This window comes from Gymnogyps californianus, chromosome 12, assembly GCF_018139145.2.
Source record: "Gymnogyps californianus isolate 813 chromosome 12, ASM1813914v2, whole genome shotgun sequence".
Taxonomy (NCBI): domain Eukaryota; kingdom Metazoa; phylum Chordata; class Aves; order Accipitriformes; family Cathartidae; genus Gymnogyps; species Gymnogyps californianus.
In genome coordinates this window covers 17,928,143-17,937,238 of record NC_059482.1, presented here as the reverse complement: position 1 = coordinate 17,937,238, position 9,096 = coordinate 17,928,143, and the positions used below count along the sequence as shown (strand labels likewise).

At 37.5% G+C, this 9,096-nt stretch overlaps 1 long non-coding RNA gene across 3 annotated transcripts in view; it reads left to right on the top strand.

The window, feature by feature from the left end:
- Positions 1–917: 917 nt before the first annotated feature.
- LOC127021216 (uncharacterized) overlaps positions 918–9,096 on the top strand; it is a 199,313-nt gene continuing 191,134 nt past the window's right edge. For all 3 annotated transcript variants that reach the window (XR_007767177.1, XR_007767178.1, XR_007767176.1), the window contains exon 1: positions 918–1,023. This is a non-coding gene — a long non-coding RNA (uncharacterized LOC127021216). The remainder of the gene's footprint in view (positions 1,024–9,096) is intronic.

Here is a 9,096-nt window from a genome sequence, read left to right as displayed (position 1 = left end):
GTTTGACTGTGTGTGTGGGAACAATTGCGTCCAAGGGTATGGATCAGAAAGAGAAGCTGGAATTCTGAATATAAACCTTTCATATTATGATAAACAACTACAAATAAAAATCTGATTGCTAATTAAATGTGCAAGTAATCTGCTTTGTAAGATGGAAATCTCTTAGCAGCTAGAATGTTTTACTCGCAGGATGATATGTCCTAAAAGTTTACCTGGCAGCTGGATACTGCTGAAGTAAATTGAGTAAACCTGGAGTTAGGGCATCAAAATGCTGATTTCTAAAACTGCTTCCATTGCTGTTTCCTCAAACACCTACATCTGTGGTTTGATTGTCTGCTCACCACAATGACAGCCACAAGTACACTGTTAATTGATAAAACCATAATGATAGTACTAAAATAAAGTCTGTCATGATATACGCAGCGTGAAAGGAGAGCATTTTAAATCTGAGCTTACTGAAAAAGTATTTTTTTACTAAATCATGTTTTCATTAAGAAATTTAAAAGTATTTTTTAGAGGATTGCTGGCAGTGACCAATTTTAGGTTTTGGCAAAGGTTTGCTGCATTGTCTCTTGAGAGAACAGAAGTTCATATTTTGATAGGCTGAGGCCAGTTTGTGAATCTGGGTGCTGAGACTTAGGACATTTGTGAATTGGGGTTTAAAGTGTAGTCTGTAAAGATCACGTTCAAAGAAGAAAGGTGATACAGGACCTCTTCTAGGCACTTGTGTTAGGAAGAAAGTAGCCCTTTAAGACCAGAGTTGGAGATTTTGATGACCAGGTGGAGCAGAGGACTGAAGGTCACCTGACTCTCTTTGGGATACATAAGACAACACTGAAGCCTTGCTGCATTTTCCTATAGGCTGGTTAAATGTGGAGGAGTTTTCAAGAGAGAAGGAAAACAGTAATAGCTGTAGAAATAGCAAGTAAGAGGTTTTATTAAAGTAGAAATACCTTGGAGTTTTTATGCTGGTTTTGAAGTCTAGAGGAAGCCTGGAAGTGGCTTAAGTGATCCGATAATAGGGTGAGTATTTTGACTTGTCTTAGTAAGTAAGATGCTGAAAGTGAATGTAGTGGTTAGAGCCTTTTTAAAATGTATCTTTACTGTTTTTTATCTTCAATTCTTTTCTGTTTGTTTCCATCTGTAGAAACTGAATGGATGTGTTTTTACTTGATTTTTGAAGGTAGAGAGTTTAGAGCGAGTGTAGTAGTCTCTTCGAAGTTTTATGCTGTGAACTACTTTTTATTACAATTTATTTACTGTAAGACTATCTGTGTTTATTGTCCTTGGGCTGGCTTTAAAGGTAGCTGGACTTGGGAGCTGCTTCTTGACTTTAGGAAAAGTTCTAGGATATTTTTAAGGAGTAAGTAGCTGTTAGGAGGAGGAGAAAGGAGATGGATAGTGTATGAGGCATTTGAAGTAGAGGTGTAGTTTTTGGTTTTGAATAAAAAAACTGTTCTGGAGGTGTCTGGCTTCTGACTGTGAGATGGTAATGGGTCTCCTGCTAGAACCAAATTCTGTTCTTTGCTGTTGTTTTCCTTTGCTTTTTTCTTTGATAGTAGAATGTGCAAAGAGCTGTTTTTAGGTGTTGTGAGACAAGACTGTCTACTGTGATGGATATTTGAGTAGTTACAGCCACAGGGTTTTCTTTCTAAAGATAGATAGAGGATTAGTGGTAACTTCTACTCTCTGTTGGAGGTTTTTGGTGCTCTTACTCACGTGAAAGTGGTAAGCCCATACTGTGGGAAAAGCAGATATATGTTGAAGATTCAAAGCCTCTGGTAAAGGTTTGGTAAGGAGTGGGAAGAAAGGGCAGTATCAGTGTGGAGCCTTATCTAATTCCAAATACTAGATAGGGAAACACTTCAGACTAATTAAAAAGGAGGTTTAGAAACTTTTCAGGTAGTTTGAATGTACAAAATAAGATGTAGGAGTAAGTTACTAGTTTGTCAGCTGCTGTATTCTGGGACTGTAGTAGGGAAGGAACCCTCCTGAAGGAAAAACAAAATTATAGTCAAGAACAGTTGCACTATAAATAGGGTTACTTAATGATAATCAATAGGCTTGTGGGACTTGCCCATGTAGCTCTACTAAACTTCTTAGAGTTCTAGCTTCAGGACTGTTTTGCAGTCCAAAACTAGCTGTAAAATCAGATAGTATTGTGGCCCCTTAAACTTCTCAGAAAACATAGTAACTCATGAGTACTAGTATGACCTATGTACTGGATTCTCTTAGGCACCTCTGAAAACTCAGCTGGAAAGTAACGTGGACATCCATATTCATATGCGTAGTGTCATCACTTGTGAGCAGTATATGACGTAAATCCCTGAAATGTGAAGTTTTAATGTAGTACTTTGGTGTAAAATGCTGTCTGTTTCCTGACTTTATATGAAGTGTACTGCCACAAAACAGGCAAAAATCTGTTACTATTAATTATGTCATGCTTTACTCTTAATTCCCTTTTACTCTTTACGTAATACTAAGCCAGTGAAATAAACTCTGGAAATGGACTTGTTTACTATAGTGCAGCATGCATATATTGCCTCATGAGACCCCTATCATCACAGATAGGTGTTTGAAGAGCTTGGGTTTGATATCTTAGTTTTGTGTGAGGTATTAATTTATCTGATGTGACTTGATAAAGCAGAGCATGACTGACCAGTATGAATGGGTGCTCAAAACCAGCCATACAAGACTAAACTTTTTGTTAGTAAGTGTAGAAAGGTTCTGCTGCCCTCTTGTGGTCTTTGTATAGATACATTTATGCTCTGAAGCTTTTAGAACATTAATTTTCCTTTAAAGCTGAATTTTTAGGTGTCAGTGAAGTTAAAGATGTCCTTATTCTCGTAGGCAAGAGCTAATGTTACAGGATATGGAGTATTTTTCTATGATAAAATTACTAGCTTTGAGTGACAGGAAAGCAGTGGATGTCACTTAACTTTTGCAAAGCTTTTCACACCATCTCCTGCAGTATTTGTATGTCCAAGTTAAGACTTTGTTCTCTGAATGGGTAGATAATCATATGAGTGGAAAACTGGATGATCAGGCATGGAGAGTGTTTAATACTCTATGTAAATGCTGGTAACAGATAGAATACCATAGGGATCCATACTGAGACTAGTTCTGTTTACCATCTTTATCAATTGCTCAGAGGAGTTTGCAGGTGACACAAAAGTGGGAGAGAACCAGTTGACATGCTCAGTGACAAGACTGCCATTCAGAGATCTAGACAGACTGGAGGACTGGCAGGAACTTGCTTTCCTGAAGCTTGTTTTCTAATACTAGATCCCTAGAATGTCTTCAGAAATCTCCTGTGCGATCTTGAACATGTTCAGAAATTTGTTTCATAGATCTGAATAATGTAACATGCCAAACCAACTAGTCAACTTTTTGTCTGATGAGAAACGTGGATTATCCTTGGTTGCTTTACAAAACTTGTAATGAAGCTATGAAGCAGTGATTCAATCTCTTGTCAGTGTTGGCTTCAATAAGTAACCGTCAAATTTGCATTTGTGAGGTAATAGCCAAGTAATCAAGAACCTGAAAATGAGGACATGTTCTGTATAATTCTGCATTGTTAACTTAGAGTAAAATTGATCTGCTCTTAGACAAATTGTAAAAAATAAGGTTAATTTTTTTGGTGTCAGTCATGCATTACATTTTTTTAAAATGAACCATCTTCCATTTGCTTTTAACTTGATATATGTAGAAGCAAGATCTGCAGTTCAAGACCTGTGTAAAATAAATTTGGTACTGTGCAAACTTCATCAGTACCATATAGTTTGTGCAAATTGTTGTCTTGTGAGTTCCTAAGGTATCATGGAGTAACTCCTGATATTACTGAATTATGTAAACTGTGTAGTTGAGTATGTAAAATATATGCACTGCAGTAATCAACTTGGATCATCTGCTGTAGACCAGAAATCTTGTTTGTCTGTATAGTACACCTCTGGAGTGGCTCTGTGTGACTGCTGCGCCTGCCTTACAATTTTCAGTAGGGTACTGATTGTAAAACTTCTAAACAGAAGTTTTACATCTGTGTGCCCCAGAGTATCTTCTCCTGAGGACTGATTCGAGGTAAACTGTGTGGGATTCAGCAGTCAGTTGGCTAAAGTGATTTAGGTAATCTCTAGTAAAGCATGAGTACTGTAAGAGCCACACGAGCAGGCTGCAGCCATTCTGCTCATCTGCAGTACTGAAACTGTACAAGAGGGAGCTGAAGATGGAAGAGAGATGTGGCTCTTTGCCAGTGCTTTTAGGAGGTCTCAGGAGAGAGGTTTGTCATTGGGGTTTTGCAGCAATTTGGACCCGTGTACCTAAATTCATTGAAATAATTCTTTGGATCTGGGCCTAAACAAATGAAGTTCCTTTGGACCTTGACTCTCTGGGCTGAAGTCAAATATTTGACATCTGCTTACAAGTGATTAGTTCATGTGGGAAGATGAACTTTTAAAGACTTGTGAATATTCTGACTTGCATTTCTTGTGTGGAGCTTCATTTCTGTGAAACTTTACCAGTCACGAGGTGCAAGAATATGGTGAAATTAAACTTAAAGGCCTTTTTAAATGTTACCTATGGAAACCTTACTGAAACAGTAGTGTGCAGCTTAGCCTACTGGTGATTGTCTTTGTTCGATGGTTGACTATTACTGCATACAATAAACCAGATCTATGCAAGGGAGATAAGAAATTTGAGTCTTTTAGCAAAATACTTGTTGGCTGATAACACACTGTCACTTTTCAGAAAGTTAATTCTAACATGTACTTCCTAGGCAACAGAATCAATTGTATGGTACTGTTTCTGGTCCTTCTGTGCCACTTGTTTAGTTTTCGATTGGTGCTGTAAAACTTCAGTAAATTTTCAGATATTTGTAATTGATCTTGTATTTCGTAATGCTGTGGAATACAAAAGTAGACCTTGGGATGACTGAGAGTTAAACTGCTGACTTTTAGCTAACTTCTAACTGTAGTTTACTGAAAATGGTATCTTAAATATTTGTTTTATCCAAGTAGCTATGCATTGCCTGTACAGACTTCTATTGCCATCTTCTAATTGTTCCCCATAGACATCTAGGAATTAGGATTGTATTTTAGCTATACTGGGTTTGATTGTTCAACTGCTTTATTGCTTTTACTCTCCCTACTACAAACTGTTTTCCTTCCTTTATTTTTTAACTTCCACCAATAGTTACCTTTCCCTCCAGTCCTTGTCAGTCTAGTTATTTAATGCTTAAATTGTAGGAAGGCTTCTTCAGTGTGTGTGCATGCACATGTGGTTTTGTGGTTTTTTTCAGTAGCACTTAATAAAAGAAGATTGTGATCCATGGTAATGGCTCCAAGAAACTGGTTTTTGGTTTCTCCTGTTTGGAAGTTAGGAATAAAGAAATTAATCTATTTCCCTTTTTACTAAGTTCAGTGGAATTTAAATATTCTTTCTTGTTTTATATGAGCATCTTTATCAGTTTCAGAACAGTTAGATGGGGGGTGTATATAGGAAGTAATCTTTTAACAAATGCCACGTTTCTACTTAAGAAAAGGCAGTTTGTAGCACAGATGCTGCCCAACGCTCACAATATCAATGCTAAAACTATTTCTGCAAAAATGAGATTTGACTGCTCACAAGAGGGCACTGCAACTTTACTTTTGTGCATGTTCTTGTGAGCCATGAGATCTAGCAACAGAAGGGCAAATAATATTGTCACTCTCCAGTGTAATTCACTTTAAAACCAACCTCTTATCAGTAAAGATTGCCAGCTCTTTTTTTTTTAAATAGAAATTAAATTAGTGAAAGTAATGCAGAAATTTGAGTTGAGAGCTTTGCAATGGAATGTCGTTTTGTCAGCTTCAGGGTCAAAGTATTGTAGCTGGGATGACCGAGTAAGGCAAGCTACATAAAGAAATCTGTGATCTCATTTAAAAAAAAAGACTGACTGTAATGAACTAATTTTATTTATCAAAGCCTTAAGTGTCATTAGACAGCTCAGTAGGCAAGTCATTGTAAGAGGAGCGTTCACTTAGTAAAGATTAATTATAGCCTCCAGCATATCAAGTTTATTATGTCCAATAAGTATGGCAAACAGCTGGAGGAACATGTTTGTCTTTACACTTGATAGCATTCTCTTGCCTCAAGGTCTGACTCCTGAAAGAATAATTAGTTGTTGTGGGTGAATTGTTTGTAATTCTGCAAACTGTTTTTTGGTGTGTATTTAATTCTGTGCTTTAAGTAAAACCAAATGAAGGTATAGGGTCTGATACTGAAGTTGTCAATACATAACTTGTTAAATAGTGTCTGAACTCTAAAGCAGAGTGCTTTTTTTCTATTGGTTACCTTTAATCCATGCATTCATTGGATTTAAACTTTTGGACTAGGATGGTTTTTCTTAGCAGAAAGACTGGCAACCCACAAATGGTTGGACTTTTAGGGTCTACCTGCTGAAGAAATTCATCATAACAAGCTGGTTTTCTGATTTTTCCATAATTTCTATCACTTCTGAAATTGCTTCCCATTGAATAACATAGAAACTCATGAATTCGAAGTTACGAAAAAGCATGTATCACTGAACAGACAAGGCAGGTTTGGAACCAAATTATGTGAATAGCTAAAGGTCATAAAAAATCTACTGAGGAAAAACTACTTATAATATTTTATTATATGCTTTTGAAAAACATATATACTATAGGATTATGACAGGGGGTGGTAAAAGCTAATAGAGACATGCAAATATACTATGAGAAAGAACATTACTGAAGAAGTGAATAAGAAGTGGTGTAAGGTGCTTCAGTAGAGTAAGGAAGGTTTCTGATAGCGAAATGAGTTTAGGATCTCAAGAACAGGATTTAGCTGAAGAATTTAAACTTGCTTTTTATGCAGTTCTCAAAGTAATGTGTTGTGGTTTTACCCCAGCTGGCAGCTAAGCACCACGCAGCTGCTCACTCACTGCCCCCCCACCCCTGGGATGGGGGAGAGAATCAGGAAAAAAAACCTTGTGAGTTGAGATAAAGACAGTTTAATAGGACAGAAAGGAATGAAAAACAATAATAATGATAATAATAATATGACAATAGTAATACTAAAAGAATTAAACTATACAAAGCAAGTGGTGCACAATGCAATTGCTCACCACTTGTTGACCGCATGCCCAGTTAGTTCATGAGCTGCGATCCCCCCTCCCAGCACTCTCCCCCAGTTTATATACTGGGCATGATGTCATATGGTATGGAATATTCCTTTGGCCAGTCTGGGTCAGCTGTCCTGGCTGTGTCCCCTCCCAGCTTCTTGTGCCCCTCCAGCCTTCTTGCTGGCTGGGCATGAGAAGCTGAAAAATCCTTGACTTAGGATAAACACTACTTAGCAACAACTAAAAACATCAGTGTGTTATCAACATTCTTTTCCTACTAAATCCAAAACACAGCACTATACCAGCTACTAGGAAGAAAATTAACTCTGTCCTAGCTGAAACCAGGACATAATGTCAAAAAGGAAGTTCTTATTGTTTAAACAAAAAACTATCTTCATATTGGTGAGAGGTAGGGACAATTATTTTGAGTTTCGAAGTTAAGTAGACTGAGCTGTCAGGATGGACTTGTTACAGTGCGGTTTCGAAACGGGGAGAGCAATTTTTCTTAAATAAGAATGTCTAGATAAATAATGCATCAAGAACAGATGACAGTCACTGGGTGCCTAGTTGAGTCTTTTTTTAATGTTGTATGACTGCTGTCCATGGCACATGAGTGTGACTTACTAAATTTTATGCAATCCTATGTGGGAAGGAACAAATCACAGCAGTGTATTGCAGTACACTTGCAAATCTAGGTGGTGACGCTGCTATGATCTGACTTGAAAGTACTAACCAGCCTGAATACCTTACCCCTTATGAGGAGCTACTAAGTCATGATTAACAGTCAATTGTGTGAGGACTGGAATCTTAATTCCAGCTAATGAGCCTAGTTTGCAAACAGAGGCTCATGCTCTAGGCTTGAAAGTTCTGCTTCAGCAACTTGTCTGATGGTGCTGTTAAACTTGGACTCTGTCACTGTTCAGACCTGTGTTGAAGTGGACTGTTTCAAGGTGGTGCTGGAAAGAACTTTAGCTAACCGACAAATTAATTCAGAAGCCCTTTACTTTGTATTTTTGGCTGTTAAGCCCTTCCACTTGCAGCAAGAATCTCTGAACCCTATTAGCTAAAGCATTTATTTCTTAACTGGAGCTTAATGGCAACCTTTTTCATCGCTTTTATGAGAAGTGGTCTTTAAAGCTGAAATAGGAAAACTTTGAGTATTTTATGTACCCAACATTCTTGTTAATGATATTATTAGGAAGACGTTATTGGAACACAAGAAAGAAAACACTTCCCCTATGAGACAATCTGCCCCAAAAAAGAACCCAACTACAGGAAGTATTTAATAAAATACTAGAATGTCTTACTTTGACTACATTAATACAAAAGCCTCAGGAAAAAAAAATACCCAAACCTATTGTCAGTATGTTTTTTTCCTTAATTCAGTTTGTCTTTAGGACTAAAACATCTATCCAAAGCTCTGTGTTGACAATATATTGCTGAGGTTTGTGGTTGTCTATTTAAAGCCATAAATGGCCCTACAGGGCTCAGGAGCTGCTGTATTTGACAAACTTGGGGGGAAAATAGTCCAGTTGTCTGAACTTGTTCACATATGTTTAAATATTACCATATTCATTTGATTAACTCCAAGTTGGAGGGCTAATATATGTTTCATGCTCCCATATGCTTCACATGCCTCTCCTTGGCAGTCACTAGTCCAGTTCTCTCATTTTGTGTATTGCTTCCAATTCTGTCTCTACAGATAATCTTGTGTGGGTTTTTTCTGCTGAGAAACGATCACTCAAGGTGCATCTCTGTTACTGTATGGAACAGCTCAGTGTTTAAGAGGGAGGCCCTGAAGGATGGAGGAGGCTCTGCTTGTTTGGGATACAGACACTCATTTTGTAATCCTAAGGCATGACTTGTGTTGTGTTTCATTGCAAATTAATTCTTAGGAATGCTTGGTCTTCTAGTGTCTGATTACTTTCTCTGATACCTATTCCCCCGAAACTTCCCCTTTACCTGGCTCAGCAACTACT